General features: G+C 41.1%; 1 protein-coding gene across 4 annotated transcripts in view; it reads left to right on the top strand.

Annotated features, from left to right (window-relative positions):
• The window catches only part of Dnajc6 (DnaJ heat shock protein family (Hsp40) member C6), a 157310-nt gene that overhangs the window by 28007 nt on the left and 111955 nt on the right, over positions 1-17348 (top strand). For 2 of the 4 annotated variants that reach the window (XM_031377958.1, XM_031377957.1), the window contains exon 2: positions 8369-8433. The exons of the other annotated variants lie outside the window; for them this stretch is intronic. The gene's annotated coding sequence lies outside the window, so the exon portion shown is untranslated. The remainder of the gene's footprint in view (positions 1-8368; positions 8434-17348) is intronic. 4 annotated transcript variants of the gene reach the window in all.

Raw genomic sequence — 17348 nt, forward strand, 5'->3', positions numbered from 1 at the left:
CCTTCCTGATTCTACCCCACCTGCCCCCCCCACCCGTTTACTCAGATAACAGGCTATACTACAAACAAACACCATTGCACACAGACTTATCAACCTATACCCATGGCACGTACAACCTTTATGGTGGGTATTTGTTTTATAAGGTTGTTTTCAATTTATTTGCTGTTTCTAGTGTTTATTATCATAATATATATGTACACATGTGCATTACTCATAGGGTAGAGCATGGAAGAATATATAATTTAAGGTTAAAGCTTTACATTAACTTAGGTTGTAAAATCTGATTATATGGGAAGCCCAAGACAAGTAAGGTTGGCTGTTACATTGTTCTCTTAAAGACAGGTTAAAAGAACAGGCTAAGTACACAGCAGGCTAGCAATCTTAAGTCATAAATAACCCCAAGGTGTGTAATTAACTCTGGCTGTGAGGTCCAGAAAAAGTTCCAATCTCTTAGAATGTCAGAGATAGTCTTATAATAATGTATTGCCACATACCCATTAGTATATCCATTCTGTGGATGGAGGCATTGAAGATCGGTGCAAAGACATAACCTGCTCAAAGGTAGACAGCTAATAGGTGGTTCTGATCCTCTGTCCCCCAAAGGCTCATGACTTGTAGACTTGGTCCCCAGCTGATGGTGCTTTTGCAGATGGTGGAATCGTTAGGATGAGAAGCCTAGTAGAAGGAAGGTGGTCATTGCCAGTAAGCTTCTAAAGGGAATTTGGGAGCCCTGGCCCATCTTTGCTTTCTGCTTCCAAGTCTGTATAACCTTAACAGCTTGCTTGACCAATGCTCCCTACTCCTGCAGGCTCCATAGCAATAGAGTTGACTGGCTGAGAATGGAAACATCTAACCTAGGAGCCAGAGCTCAGTGCTTCCTCTTTCTAAGTTGATTAGCTATGGTATTTTTGTCACAGAAACAGGGTTGGATCCAGGATTTTAGCATGTTTCTTTGACCCCACAACTTATTTATTTGACTTTGCTGAGACATTGTATAGTGTTCAGGGTGGCTTCAAATTATCAGCCTTCTTGCCCTAGCTTCTGGCGTGCTGGGATTACTAAGTGCCAGCATGCTAGTCACAACAATGTTGTTTATGCTGTTTTGTCTGCCGACATAAAGGCAGAAATTGTCGTACCATAAGAACCATTTCCCATGTGTACATTATAGCTTAAAGTTACTATCTTTTTTTTTTAGACATTTTCTTTATTTACATGTAAATTTCTCCTTTCCCAGTTTCCCCTCCAAAAACAAACAAACAAACAAAACCAACAAGAACAAACCCCTGTTGCCTCCCCCCTCCCCATGCCTGCCACCCCACCCTCTCCCACTTATTGGCCCTGGCATTCCCCTACACTGGGGCACAGAACCTTCACAGGGCTGAGGTCCCCTCATCCTATTGATGATCGAATTTGCAATCCTCTACTATACACATGCTGCCAGAACAATCAGACCCACCATGTGCAGACCTTGGTTGGTGGTTGAGACCCTGGGAGCTCTGAGGGTATTAGTTAGTTCATATTGTTCATCCTATTTAGGCCTGTCTGGAGCACCCAAACCAGTGGTGGATGAATGAGGAGTAGGTTGGAAGAGCTATATGGATGAGTGAATGAGTGAATGGAGTCAAGTGGGCTGCTTGGCCTGATGTAGCAATGCACTTTAAATTATATTCCTACATTAATAGATTTGCCAGAAAAATCTCATTAAAAGAAATTAAAAGTCCATTAAAACAATGCAGACAACTGAGCTAGTATAGTATAAAGACCTGGAAGAGAGGATGGACTTATAGATACACTATTTAGATGTCAAGACCTACAGGTCCATGAGTGTCACTGGGGTAGTGAGATACTCTCATAGTGGGTTGTGACTTTTCTATTTTCATCTTTAGAAGCCCTCTCCAGGACCTCTTAAATAGTAATTTTTATTCCTGGTTATGGCATGTTTCTCTCATCTTTTTTTCAGTCTTTAGAGGAAGAGGTATTTACTTATTTATCTAGGAACTCATTTTATGGTGCTAGGATTGAATTAGAGGTCCTGCTCTTGCTAGACAAGTAGGGTACCACTAAGCCACATCCCAGGCCTGGGCTTCTTTTGTTAGGCTTCAAGAGACTGACTGCAGAGACCAGCTGTGAATAGCCAAGGCCCTAAACACCTGCCTACATCTGCTTTGCTGCCTATTCTTTATGAGCGAGAATGCAGAACACCCCAGAAAGAGCTGCTGGAGGACTTGGGGCTTAGTGTTTTGAGATGATCCTTTATTCCAGTGTCAAACCCCTGCCGGATTCCCTGTTGTTTCTTTACTCTTCTGCTGGGCTGACACCTGCGCACTTCAGGGCCTGAAGAGATTGTGCACATCTCACCATTTCTTTCTTTTTAAAAACTTAGTTAATTTTTTTTTTAAACTTAATTCAATTGACATCACACTCACCACCCCTTCCCGGCCACCTCATTCCACAATCCTTTCCCCAACTTTTTCCCCTTCTCCTGAGCAGGTGGGGACCCCCTGGGTATTCCCCCATCCTGGCACTTCAAGTCTCTGTAAAACTAGGCACATCCTCTCCTACTGAGACCAGACAAGGCAGCCCAGCTAGTAGAACATATCCCATGTACAGGGCAACAGCTTTTGGGATAGCAGCTGCTCCAGTTGTTCAGGACCCACATGAAGACCAAGTTGTACATCTGTTACATATGAGCAGGGAGGCCTGGGTCTAGCCTGTGTATATTCTTTCAGTTTTCTGAGAGCCCCAAGGGTCCAGATTAGTTGATTCTGTTGGTCTTCCTGTGGAGTTCTATTCCCTTAGGAGCTGCAATCCTTCCTTCTATTCTTCCATAAGAGTCCCCAGGCTCCACCCACTGTTTGGCTGGATCTTACCATTTCTTAAGTAGACCTAGCTAATCCTAGTTCTTGAGTTTAGTCTTGCTTTCACAACTCACCACATAGAGCAGTGATTCTCAGTGTTCCCTATACTGTGACTCTTCAGTACATTCTCATGCACACATACACACATACACACAAAATAAATAAAAGCAGTAATTGCTTTAAAATTCCAAACAACCTGAACCTCCTAGATAACTCAGTAGGTGGTGCATGGGTGATAATCCTTGAACCCATGTAAAGGTAGAAAGAAGGAACTACCTCCACAAAGCTGTCTTTTGACTTCCACTTGTGCCTTGTGACATGGATGTCCACACAGACAGACAGACAGACACACACACACACATGCATACCTTAAAAACAATTAACCATTGCAAGCCTATTTCTTCACTAACTTTACATACAAGCACATCTCCTTAAATCACAACATTTCATTCCAAAGGCACATGTCTATCTCATAATGCAAAGTGCATTCAGTCCATCTCCAAGGGTCCCCATAGCGACAGCTCCCATATTGTTATAAAGTTCAAGTCCAACGTTTCCCAAGATTCAAGGTAAACTCTTAGCTGTGAGCTCCTGTAAAATAAGAAGAAAACTGCATACTTTCCTTATCTGGTGGCACAGGATAAGCATTCCATCTCAAGTGGCATAGGCGGTGGTACAGAAAGTCATGATGGGACCAAAGCAAGACCCACGTGGATCAGGATCCACATAAACCACGGAGCTCCTTGTCTGGCATTTGGTAAAGAATGCATCATGTGGTGACACAAGCTCCCAGTGCTTGGGCAGCCTCATCCCTATGGCCTTCCTGGCCATGCCCACATGATTTGTTTTGTGTGCTTTCTCTGCTTGTTGTCTGTGGTTTTTGTTTGTTTGTTTGTTTCTGTTTTTGTCTTTCTTAGCAGATGTTTCAAGTTCCTGGCATTGCTAACTTCCCATATTCTCTCATCATGCTTTTGCCTCCATACCCGTCGTTTCATACATTGCCTGTATAACTTGTCCCCAGGTCTTCTTTGAAATTTATGTGGAATTAATAACTACCCTGTAGTTATTATGTTCTGCACACTTGCAAAAGTAGCACCGTGTGGAAGATGCCACCACCCACAGTTGAGGTCGATGCTCCTGGATTGCAGAGCAGTAAAATGAATCCTGAAGAAACAATTTTCTAGCCAGCCTGGTTCATGCAGTATGATTCTGAAGTGCTCTGTGCTCAAGGGAAAGTATTTCACATGCTAGAATTTGCTGTGAGTGAGTTCTGACCAGTTCTTGAAAAAAAATATATATGTACATACAAATTTTTCTGATGCTAATGACTTCTTTCAAGTGACCCTAAAGCCTTTAGAAGCCATACCTCTCTTGGCTCTGTTTCCACTGGCTTTTATGATCAAACTGTGAGTTTTTCAAGTCTTTCTTACTTTTGCATTTTGCTTCCTGTTCTCACTGCAAACTTGGCTGGAAGAAGCTGACAGTAACCATGCCACAGTCTAAATTCTGGATTGCTTTGAGAGTTCCTTGCTCAGATCACTTTGTCTATCGCCTTTAAACCCAGCCACCCGTCAAGACACAGGGCATGGATAAAATGTAATAAAGTTCTTCACCAACATGGAAGCTGGAATGGCTTTTAGCCCAGTTCCCTATAGAATTCGTATCCTCATTTGAAACCTTACAAGAATAACCTTTACTGTTGAATCAGTTATTTTATGTTGTGATAAAAAATTCATGATCAAAAGCAAATTAAATAAGTGTATTTATTTTGTGTTACAGTTCTAAAGGAAGAGTCCATAAGGGTGAGGGTGGCATGTCAGCAAGCAGACAGAGCTAAGAGGTCACATCTCAACCACACAGAAAGCAGAGAGAGAGAGAGAGAGAGAGAGAGAGAGAGAGAGAGAGAGAGCAGAAACTGGGGCAGGGCATAAGTCTTTAATGCCTTCCCCTAATTACATACTTTCTCCATTAAGGCTATACCTCCTAAAAGTTCTATATCCCTCCCGCCCCAACAACACCAATAATTAAGGACCAAGTATCTAAATGCATGAGCCTATGGGTAGCATTTCTCATTTCATTAACAGCAATCACCTATATTTCAATCATCATTCTGGTTCTTTAAGCTCAGTGCTCTCTGCTTGTAGTAGCCTAGACCTTCTTTAGCCCACTTCTAATTTTTCCAAATTCCTCTTGCAAACTAGTGTCACAGTATAGAACCACTCGGTCAGACTTTCACAGAAGTGACCCCACTTGACAGGGCCAGATTCATACGTTAGTTATTTTTATGTTTGCTGTGACCTAATATCTGAGAGAGCATATTGAAAGTAGAATTATTTATTTTAGCCCATAGTTTTTGAGGTTTTACTCCATATTCTTTGGTTCCATGGATGCTTGGGTTTGTGATGTGACACTAAATGATGGCATTAGAATCACATGGTAGAGACTTCTCAGCTTAGTACACATTAAGTAGAAAGAGAGGGGGGTGTAGACAGATGAGAGCTAGCTAGATACATAGATACATAGATAGATAGATAGATAGATAGATAGATAGATAGATAGATAGATAGATACATAGATACATAGATACAAAGATAGATATGTAGGTAGGTAGGCATAGATAATACTTGCATTATTTGGATTTTTTCCCTTTATCTTTTTTATTCTTTTCCATGTAACTTATGGTGTAGTACCACTCATATTCAGGGTAAGTCATCCCTCATTCATCAATCCTTTTTGGAAATATTCTCATAAACAATATCAGAGGTGTGATTTTCCTAACCTGGTAAGCAGTTTTCCATGTGATCATGTTGGCAATGAAGAGTCTCCGTTATAGAAGGCAAAGCTTTAGCAAATACGGCTTATCGGTGGTGGTACTCCGTGTACTGTCAGCAGAGTGAGGACCACTGTGTCATGCCACATCTTTACCAACAGTTGATTCTGTCAGTCTTTAAAATTTGAAATATCCTGTTTGGTATGGAGTAGGTACCTGTGGCTACAATTTGAATTTTCACTGTGACTCATCATTTAAGAACCTTGTCATAAATATATTGGCCACTTTTGTGAAAGAACTAATTGTTATGACTTTTGCCAATTTTCTTTTTCAAGACAGAGCTTTTCTATGTAGCCCTGGCTATCCTGGAACTCACTCTGTAGACTAGGCTGGCCTTGACCTCAGTGATCTCCCTGGTCTGCCTACCAAGTGCTGGGATAAGGATGTGTTCCACCACCACCTCCTTGCCGAATTTCTTACTGGGCTTTCTTTGTTGTTCTTATTGATTTGTAAATTTTATATAAATTAATTAATTATTAGTGTGTGTTTGTGTGTGTGTGTGTGTGTGTGTGTGTGTGTGTATGCATGATATGTGTATGGAGGGCATATATTTAGAGGTAAGAGCCTGACTTTGAGAGTTGGTTCTCTCATTCCACTAGTCCAGCACTTGAACTCAGGTTGATAGACTTGAGTGTCTATCCACTTCAAACTAGGCCTTTACCTGTTGGGCCATCTCACTAGCTCTGATTTGTAGATTTTTATTAATTGCATATTTTATATATAAATTATTTGGATAAATGTATTATGAATAATTCTTTTACAATATGGCTTGTTATTTATATTTTCACTTTAGGGTTTTTTTCAAACCAATTCTCAACTGAGCTAGCCTAAATTTGTGATTCTCCTGCCTCAGTCTCATGAATGTTAGATTACAGTAATGTACAATGATGTCCAATGTCCACCTTTTTAGTGATGTATTTGATGGGAAATAAAAATTATATTCTCTGGGGTGGAGTGCCTGGGGAAACCTAAGGCTGCATGCTGGCTATGCATGTGCTCCATTGGAGAGCAGTGAATCCCAGATTCATAACAATCTTGAATGTTGTCTGCTAATTTTGGGTTTTGATTACTGCCTCTGGGGTTCTGTCTAACAAATTCCTATTTTCCTCAATGTGATAAAGATACTATTTTATGCTTTACTATCAAAGCTTTGTTTTAGATTTGTTTGTTGATTTATGAAATCTTTAATGAATTTGATCTGTTGAAAATAAAACTTAAGTAAGCTTGAATAAAGACTTTGCTACATATGTATTAAGAAACTGTTTTGGTGTCAGTGGTTGAACCCAGGAACTCACATATGATAAACAAGTGCACTGCCATTGAGCTACCTCTCTATCCTGTCATTTTTCAAAAAAATTCATAGACATATGTGTGTGTTATATATATAATGTACAACATGACAGGTTTTTGACATACACATGTGTGTTATGCAGTGGTCAAATCTAGCTAATAAACAAATGTATTACTTCACATAATTATCATGTTGTGATGAGAACACAAATGTACTGGTTCTATAGTTTTCAAGAGTGTAATAAACCACCTTTGAGCACAGTCACACTGCCATTTAGTCAACTTCTTAGATGTATCCCTGTAATTATGTCCCTTTGACTAACATGTCTCCACCCCCACTCCACTTCAAACTAGGCCATTTTACTTTCTGTTCATATCAACTGTTTATAAGTGTGAGATCATGTGACATTTGTCTTTCTGTGCCTGGCTTATTTCACTTAATGTCTTTCAGGTTCACTCATGAATAGCAAATGATGGGATTTCCTTCTTTTATAGCTAAATAGTATTCCATTGTGCATGCATACCACATTTTCTTCAGCAAGTTTTATATGACAGATATGTTAGTTCAGTACCTTAACTATTATAAATAGTACTTCCATAAATATGGGAGTGAAGGTATTTATGTGACATTGATTCCATTTCATTGAGTATATACCAAGTTGTGAACTTTCTGGATCATGTAGTTGTATTTTAATTCTGAGGAACCTCCAAAGTTTTCCACAATAGCTGTAGTATTAACTTACACTTCTATTCAATCTCTCTGTGTGTGTATGTGTTTATGTATGTGCATGTTATCCTGGTTCTACCTTCTTGTTAACATGTTCTCCTTGTCTTGTTTTGGTTGTAGCTACTCTAAGGAAAGATGATAGCCACTATGGTTTTGATACTACAGTGATGATGAGAAATATTGAACACCTTTCCATATACACACTGGTCATTTCTTTGTCTTCTTTTGAGAAATGTCTACTTTTAATTAATCATTTGTTTTCTTACTCTTTCCCCATTGTGTATTCTTAGTATGCTGGTTGAAAGTCAGGAGGGTCAAAATGTGTGGGTTTGTGTCTGTCTCTCCAGTCTGTCGTGTTGTCTACAAGTGAGTTTGTTTTGGCATCATGTGGTTTGTCACTATAACATTGTAGTGTATTTTGAAATTAAGTAGTACGATGCCTCTAGCTTTGTTCCTTTTGCTTAAGAGTGCCTTGCCTATTTGGAGTCTTTTGTGAGTCCCCACGAGTTTCAGGATTATCTTTCTCTTTCCATGGTTAATGTTCCTGGTATTTGGTAGTGATCACACTGAGCTTGTACTTTGCTTTGACTGGTGGACACTGTAGCAGCATGAAAGCACAGGATGTTTTTCCATTTATTTGTTTCTTTTCCGATTCCTTTTCAGTGTAAAGATCTTTCATCTCTGTGATGGTGTCAACTTGGCTGGAGTGAGGATTACCTGGAGAACTGGTAAAGCTTTGTTGTGGGGTGTGTCCGTGTCCTTAGGCATTTGAATCATTGACTGAATAAGGAGGCTCTTCTCTCAGTGTAGGCCGGTTGTCATCCATTCAACTGAGGGCAGTCAGACAGCACAAAATGACCAGAAGATTTTAAGTCTTTGCCTCTTGGCTCTAGGGTTCACAACTCTTCCCTCCTGGACATCAGCACTCCAAGTTTAGACTTCAAGACTTATACCGGAAGCACTCTACTGGCCTCAGGACTTTAATCTCTCTTTGAGAATTATACCACTGGCTTCCCTTATTCTGAGGCCTGGGGTGCTTGGACCGAGCCACCATACAGTCTTCATAAGATATAACTTCCTTAAGTGGATTTTGAGTCCTTTGACCTGTTCAGGATGGGAAAGAGCTGGAAGTGAATTAAGAGTAAAACGTAGGGGATGATGCTGTCTACAGGAAGAAAATGAGACAAAATTACTCATACCTTGCTGGGTACATGAGGAGAAGCTGAGGAAAGGATCTGAGATATACTGGATGCCCATTAAAAGACAGTTGCTCTGTCGGATAACATCCTTAAAAGTGATTGTGAGAGAGAAGTCTTAGTTGAAAGTCCAACGGCTTTGGGGGATTTAACTAACACAGCTACTGGATGGTGGAGTTAGGATTTGAACTCATTTCTATATTGTTTTTTCCCCACTGTCCTCCACTCTCTTTCCATGCACTTCCCTTCTCTTTCTCTGAATTTTTCAGTTATCCTCCCATTCCTTTTGTGGATTTCTGAAGCTCTGCTCTTCCTTACTTTCTATAGAACAGAATCTATCTTTTCTTTTTTTTTTCTTTAAGATAGGATCTCTATGTCATCTTGGTTGGCCTAGAACTCACTTTGTAGACCAAGGTGGCCTCACACACAAAGATCTTCTGCTTCCCCTTCTTGAGTGCTAGGATGAAAGGTGTGTGTCACCTGTTCTTACTGGGTCACAGAGAAGCAGCTTCCCGCCCACTTTCTTACCCTCAAGTATTACACTTTTTATTGTATCAATACTGAAGCATGTCCATATGTCACTGAGGTATCACTGTATAAGGAGCCATCTAAGCAAACCAGAGTGGTTTGAGACAGCATACGTCTATTTCGCTCATGTTTCCACTGTGTCAGGAAGTAGGCACATCAGCTCAGTAGTTCTGTTCTGCTCCATACTCATCTGTTCTCGTGCCTGGAGCATCAGCTGAGATGCTGGGACCATCCTACAGCTGGCAAGCTTGGGCTCATACTTCGGAGGAGAGGAACCAAGGAAGCCAATGGAAGCCAGAGAGAGGCTCTTGGGTCTAGACACAGAGACAGTACAGTAGCACCTGCAGTGTATCAGCTCAAGCTGCTGGAACAAAGTATCCCAGACTGAGTGGCACAAACAGCAGGTGCTTGTTTCTCATAGTTAGATACATGGAGGTCAAGGTCAAGATGCTGGCTGACTTAGTAAACAGTGCAGACTATTTTGTGGCTTGTAAGAAACCACCTTCTTTCTATGTCCCCACATGATGGAAAGCGCTGATCTCTTTGCTCTTTCACAGTTACCAATCCCTTCCCAAGGTTCTCGCTCTTGTGACCACCATTTAAAAGTACTCTTTTAAAAATTGATTTTCTTTTTTCTTAGCTGGGCAGTGGTGGAGGACGCCTTTGATCCCAGCACTTGGGAGGCAGAGGCAGGCAGATTTCTGAGTTGGAGGACAGCCTGGTTTACAGAGTGAGTTCCAGGACAGCCAGGGCTATATAGAGAAACCCTGTCTCAAACAAACAAACAAACTGATTTACTCTTTATTGCAACTTCATGTGCACTTAGGATGTATTCTGATCATTCTCTCTCTACATCCTCTCTTAACCTCCTTCCATTCTTATCAAGTCCTCCTCCTCTCCACTTCCTGTCTTTTTTCTGGCTTTTCTGACTTTTTTGACTTTTGGTTTTGTCTTGTGGCCCATTTAGAGCCGCCAGGGTCACCACTGGATTGACACAATCCATTGGAACTTGGTGGGTTCATCAGTAAGCACACAACTGAAGCCAATGGTTCCCTCTCACCCTGAATCTTCTTAGCAGTTCAGCATCAAGTGGCAGGACACCCTGCATCTTCGCCTCCCCTGCCTGCCTGCTGATTGGATCATTTTTGTGTTGTCTTAATTCAGGAAGCTATAGCTGCTGTGAGTTCATGATTGCAATGGCTGATCTGAAGCTCTTCTCCCTATATCCTGGCTATTGCATTCTCTCTACCCACTCTGCCACCATGTTCCTTAAGCCTTAGATGGAACGGTATAAACGTCTTGCTAAGGCTGAGCATCTACATGACCTCATTTTAACCCAAATACTTCCTGAAAGTTCCCTCCTTCCATATAAACATAGTAGGCAGTTAGGCCTTCAATTTAGGCCCTTGGCAGGAGGTGGGCCGGGGGTTGTTCAGTGATATCAAGGAAAGGCAAACTCCATTTCTCTTACTGTACTGTATGCTCTCCTACTCTGGCACATGTCACTTCCAAGTTTCCAAAAATGCATGAGGATCTCTCATCATCAGTTAGCAAACAATCAGTTCTATAGCAGAATTCAACTCAATTCTGCCCATTCCTGCTCGTGGGTAGAATCAGATCTCAGATATTATTAAGTCCTCAGTTGCATAGGACTATTCAGGCATCAGGTCAGAGTCCAGGCCTCAGGGTTTCTGACCAGCTGGCCACAAGCAACTCCCTACAACTCCCTAGTATGGCTTTGTTCATCTGCTAGAGCAGCTCAGAGAATCCCAGGGAAATTCACATTATTGGTTTATTGTAAGGCCACAGACAAGGATCTGGATAAGACACACATCTGGCAGGTGCTTGGCTGCTCCTGGGATGTGGACCAGTTCTTCCTCAGTTTCCTCAGTCTCCACAGGTTCCCAGAAACTCTCTGAACCCTTCCACTGGGGTTTTATGGAGATGTCATTGCACAGGCATGGCTGAAGCATGGGCAACTGCGTACCAATTGGTCTGGGCAGAAGGTTATCATCTAGTTTCAGAGACAGTGAGAAACGCAGCACAGCCTGTCTGATCAAATTCTTCATGGCCCCTCTGTGCAGCAAGCCTTCCTTTCTGGTTTGGGGCGGGATGCCATGTGGAATGAAGGTCCTAGGATCTATTATTAGACAAGGTAGCCAAGAATGTCTTTCTGGTCAGGAATTAGACAAGAAAGCAGAAGGTTATAATATACTTTTGGTTTTAGTGATCTGACTTCGGGAAGAAAGATCCTAGTTCTTACAGTTTGCCTTCAGGAGAAAAGAGACCAGAGAACAGAAAAAAGAATGGAGAAAGAGGTTTTGCTCTGAGGCCCAAGTTGCCCCAGTATTATAACAAAGAAAAAAAAATTAAAAAAAAAAAATCCTTTATAGCTTTAAACCTGCTTTAGAAATTAAAGGTCAAATACTTTAATTAAAGCTATACTTACTGTTCTAGCCATTTTGGAAATAGTAAGAACCATGGAACCCCACCCCTCTCTCCCTGTATGCATGTATATGCATACCATTTGTATGCATGCACACATACATTTGGTTTTGTGAACACAGAGGGTACCTTGAAGACTAGAGAGTATGTGGCAGTGGCAAGACAGTAGTTAGTGGCAGTAATTAATTCTCTTCATGAATCTGTACACATACAAAGAAGTGTGGATTTGGAGATTATTTTTATGAATAATGAATCTCTTTGATCTGAAAGGAAATAGAGCCCTTATGTTTATGGGCCCCATTGTATGGGGGAGACCGTAGCCCATGCTTCCCTTCAGGGGCTGCATTTCAGGATTGTGTTGAGCATGCTTCCTGCTCTGCAGACTACACAGTGAGGTGCAGAGCTTCAGAGGCAGAGCCAGAGGCCAAGGTGGCAGTCTAGGCTCTGCACTGATTAGTTGTTGTTGGAAAAAAAAATGTTTATTCTTTTAGGTAGATTGAAACAGTTTCTTTCTGTGATGGATATACATTAGGGGGAAGAGGCTCCTAGAAAAATAAGATTCACAAGAAATGTAAAGTGCAAAACCTTGCAAGTATGTAGAGGAAGAAAAATTTTCCTGGTTCCACATTGAAGCAGCAAAACTTTGTATCTACTGAGATAAATGAGAATGAATCTCATTTGGGAAGTGAACTAATGCAGATGGGGCAAGAGCTAACTCCTTAAAATTCAAGTCAGCACAACCCAATTTCCCAGAATTCTCTTGGTGTATTGGTTAAACATACAGGTTTTAAAGAGACTTGAATATTTAGCCTGGAAGTTTAAAATTGGCCAAAATGCAGAACTTCTTTGAGCCCTAATCTCCTCTATTGTAACTGAAGCTTTTCTCTGTTCTTACTGACTGTACAAATTAGTTACCACTGTGGTCCCGCCCTGTTTGACATTGCTATAACAAAGTACATGGGTAGAGGACCTTCTTAAAGAGGTTTATGAGACTCACAATTCTGGTGACAGGAAGGACCAAACAGCATGGTATAGCTGGTGAAGAGTCCCGACTACATTACAACATGGGAGAAAATTGTTAAGGGAACCAGAACACAGAAGGAACATTGCTCAACAAGAAGCCAAGTCATGGTTGGTTTCATGAATGGATTAACATTGTTTTGTGGTAGTGGTTCATGGGAGTGGACTCATGCTAGGCCTGGTGGTATAAGTCTCTAATTATAGTTACTCAGAAGGCTTAGGCAAGAAGATCCCAAGTTCAAGACCTGCCTAAATTAGAGTGAGTTCAATGCTTACTCTAGATAAATGAGCTACTGTAAAGCTAAATTCATCTGTAAATTCATTTGTTTCATTTTGGTTCTTAATATGGCCACTTGAAATTTGAAAGTTATGTTGTTTGTTTTTTTTTTTTTTTTTTTTCTATTTTAATTTCTATTGCTGTGATAAACAGTGACTTCAAGAAGGAAGGTTTTAGTTATACCTTATAACTACCAGGTCACACTCTATCTCTGAGAGAAGTCAGAACAGGAGCTCGGAGCAGGAGCCTGGAGGCAGGAACTGAAGCAGACACCATGGAGAGGTGCGGCTTACTAGCTTGATCTGCCTAGCTTGTTCAGTCTGCTTTCTTTTCTTTTCTTTTTTCTTTCTTTTTTTTTCGAGACAAGGTTTCTCTGTGTAGCCCTGTTGTCTTGGAACTCACTCTGTAGACCAGGCTGGCCTTGAACTCAGAAATCCGCCTGCCTCTGCCTCCCAAGTGCTGGATTAAAGGTGTGTGCCACCACTGCCTGGCTCAGTCTGCTTTTCTTGTATGCTTTGTCTAGGGTTGACACTTCCTACAGTGGACCGGGCTTCCTTACACTAACCATTAACCCACAGACTTGCCTACGAACCAATGTGACAGAAGCATTTTCTTATTTGAGATTCCTTCTTCTCAGATAATCCTATCTTGTGTCGAGTTGAAAAGGGACTAGCCTAACAGCACATAGTTATTGTCCATTGGGGGCTTGCATTCTATTTCTTCTGACCTGTTTTTGTGACTATGAGGTATTGCTTGAATGTTAGTTCTATCCTGAACATGTATAGAAGATGTCATTGTATAGTTCGGGATTCCATTTTTATCTAAAGCTTATTAATATTCACTAAAATTTTAATGTAAGCTTTTATGTATGCATCTTAGCTTTTTCTCCTGATGTATACAGTAGGGAAGAAATAAGACATTTATGTGAGAAAATAAAAATGTGAGTGCACTGGATTACAATTATGTGAGCATCGTGTCCTATTGTAGGTAGAATTCTTTTGGCTACACACACCACAGGGTACAGTACAAATCAATTTAATTAAAACAGGGGTATGGAAAAGCAATGGTCTTCTGGAATTACTGTACCCAGAAAGTTGTCTCCTTATATCTCTTTTTCTCTCAAATTTACTTCTTTTCTCATTGGCAATGTCCTGTCCGCACATATCAGAAACACAGATTGTAGGAATGCTGTATGTTATCTTTGCTCAAGGGCAGGATTCAGTTTGACTTACTCTCTGATTTTTACCTGTTGACCTAGCTTCATTTCAGATATTGATCTTGGTAGGTCTGGGACAGCTTCAACTCCAGCCAGAGAAGAGGAGAATTTTCAAGAAAGAATGCTTTTTTGTTTTCTTAAAGAAAATGTGGCTTATGTCTGCTTTTTAGATATGGCTTGTCTCCCAGAGCTTTGTGGGTTGAGTATCCTGTGATACTGGGTCCCTAGTATCATACTGTGAGAGCAGTGGGCCCTTTAAGAGGTGGGCTTAGTGTAAGGAAATTAGGTCATGAGGGCTCCAAGCTCATGAATGGATTAACATTGTTTTGTGGTAGTGGTTCATGGGAGTGGACTCATGCTGGGCCTGGTGGTATAAGTCTCTAATCCTAGTTACTCAGGAGGCTTAGGCAAGAAGATCCCAAGTTCAAGACCTGCCCTAAATTAGAGTGAGTTCAATGCTTACCCTAGGTAAGTTAGCAAGACCCTTTTTCAGAATGAAAAAATAAACTTAAAAGATGGCTAGGGATACAGTTTTGTGATAAGTGCTTGCTTAAGATACAGCAGATATGAGGCACGAGGTCTGGTTCCTATAGCACAAAGAGTAGATAGATTCTGTGAAGGGTGCGCAGTTATCAAGAGCCTTGACTCTCAATCTCTTGGCTTCTTGTTGAGCAATGTTCCTTCTGTGCTCTGGTTCCCTTAACAATTTCCTCCCATGTTGTAATGTAGTCGGGACTCTTCACCACCTATAACATGCTGTTTGGTCCTTCCTGTCACCAGAATTGTGAGTCTCATAAACCTCTTAAAAAAGGTCCTCTACCCATGTACTTTGTTATAGCAATGTCAAACAGGGCGGGACCACAGTGGTAACTAATTTGTACAGTCAGTAAGTACAGAGAAAAGCTTCAGTTACAATAGAGGAGATTAGGGCTCAAAGAAGTTCTGCATTTTGGCCAATTTTAAACTTCCAGGCTAAATATTCTAGTCTCTTTAAAACCTGTTTGTTTAAACAATACACCAAGAGAATTCTGGGAAATTGGGTTGTGCTGACTTGAATTTTAAGGAGTTAGCTCTTGCCCCATCTGCATTAGTTCACTTCCCATTGAACCTGATGGTGGAACTTCACATGAATGAACTGGTTCCAGGCAATACCAGGAATGTTTTTTCTGGAACTGAGAATGGGTACTGGGAACTTAAGGATGTACCCTGCAGCCTTGCAGCCAAAGCCTGAAAGAAAATGAGAAAGCACATCTATATATATATATATATATATATATATATGTATATATATATATATATATATTATGCTAACATCTGAAACACAGTAGGTCAGAGACACTAACTGATATATATATATATATATATTCCCATCATTACATGGTTCCCTGTGGTTCACAGCTCATGGGCATGGTGATAGTAGGAACGTCATTGCACCATTTTCTATCATTCACAAACAATATGTGGTCTAAAGGAATGTTCTCTTAGAGTGATGGTTCATACCTCATTCAAAAAGAGGGCGGGGAAACAGGTCTAGAAGGTGTAAAGCTTCTAATCTAGTCAAAAACAAAAATAAAATTCAAGCTAATATGGTTTGAAAAGATAAAAAGTCTGTTTTCTTTAATTCTATAGAAATACAAGAGGGCAGTATGTGGTAGCTTTGTTGGGTGAATCCATTTCAAACATGCGGGGAGTCCAACATGAACTTCTCAGGAAAATTGTTCTCTCCATGTGGCTGCATGGTCTCTGGTCTCCATTGTAACGGATGCAGCAGGCAGTGGCTGGGAAGCAGTAAACAAGGAGCCTTTCCCAAAGATGGCTCGTCAACTTCCCATGGCCTGACATCATGGAGTACACAGTCTGGGGTGAGAAGGCAGTGTAGACAAACAAGTGGGGCATGTTGTGACACGTTAAACGATGTACAATGTACTATGGGACCTGATGGAATTATATCTAACCTGGTTCTGATAGCTTAAAGGTTCCCTGGGGAAGTGCTGTCTGCACAGGGATTTGAAGAGAAGGTTGAACTGGGACACGTGGGAAATCTAGGGATGCCAAATGTCTGGACCTAAAGACTGAGGGAGAGAGACTTGCAAGGTGATTATCTGGGTAAAAGCAGTTTGCTGCTGGCTTGCTGATCTGTGTTTGATCCTGGGGGCTACATGGTAGAAGGAAAGAACCAACTCCCTCAAGTTGTATTTTGACCTCAACGTGTATGTGAGGGCACATGCACACACACACACACACACACACACACACACAAACACACACTAAAGCAATAAAATGTAATAATAATAATTTTAAAAAGAATAGAAGTGAGGTGAAACAAGAAACAAGAGGTGTAGTTCTGAGGGAGAAATAACAGTCCTGGAGTGTGAAGGGTACATGTGTCAAACACCTAGATCAGCAGTCTCAGCCTTCCTAATGCTGTAACCCTTTAATATAGTTCCTCATATTAAGGTGACTTCCAAGCATAAAATTATTTTTGTTGCTACTTTATAGCTGTGTTTTTGCTACTGTTTATGAATTATAATGTAAATGTCTGTGTTTTCTGATGGTCTTCGGTGACCCCTATGAAAGGGTCATTCAACCCGAAAGGGTCATGACCTAGATGGAGGACTGAGCCCTTGTCTTTCTTAGGGTTAATTGCTGCAATGAAACACCATGACCAGAAGCAACTTGGGGAGTGTCTTAGTTACTGTTCTATTGCTATGAAAAGACAAGGCCAAGGCAACTTATAAAATAAAGCATTTGATTGGTGATTGTGGGCTTGCTTACAGTTTCAGAGGGTGAGTCCATGACCATCATATCAAGACAGGGAGCATGGTAGCAGGTGGGCAGGCATGGTTCTGGGGCAGTAGCTGAGAGCTTACATCCTGATTCACAGGCAGCAGGCAGAGAGAGAAGAGCAAGACCGAGAGAGAGAGAGAGAGAGAGAGAGAGAGAGAGAGAGAGAGAGAGAGA

The sequence above is a fragment of the Mastomys coucha genome, unplaced genomic scaffold (genome assembly GCF_008632895.1).
Source record: "Mastomys coucha isolate ucsf_1 unplaced genomic scaffold, UCSF_Mcou_1 pScaffold18, whole genome shotgun sequence".
Lineage (NCBI taxonomy): Eukaryota > Metazoa > Chordata > Mammalia > Rodentia > Muridae > Mastomys > Mastomys coucha.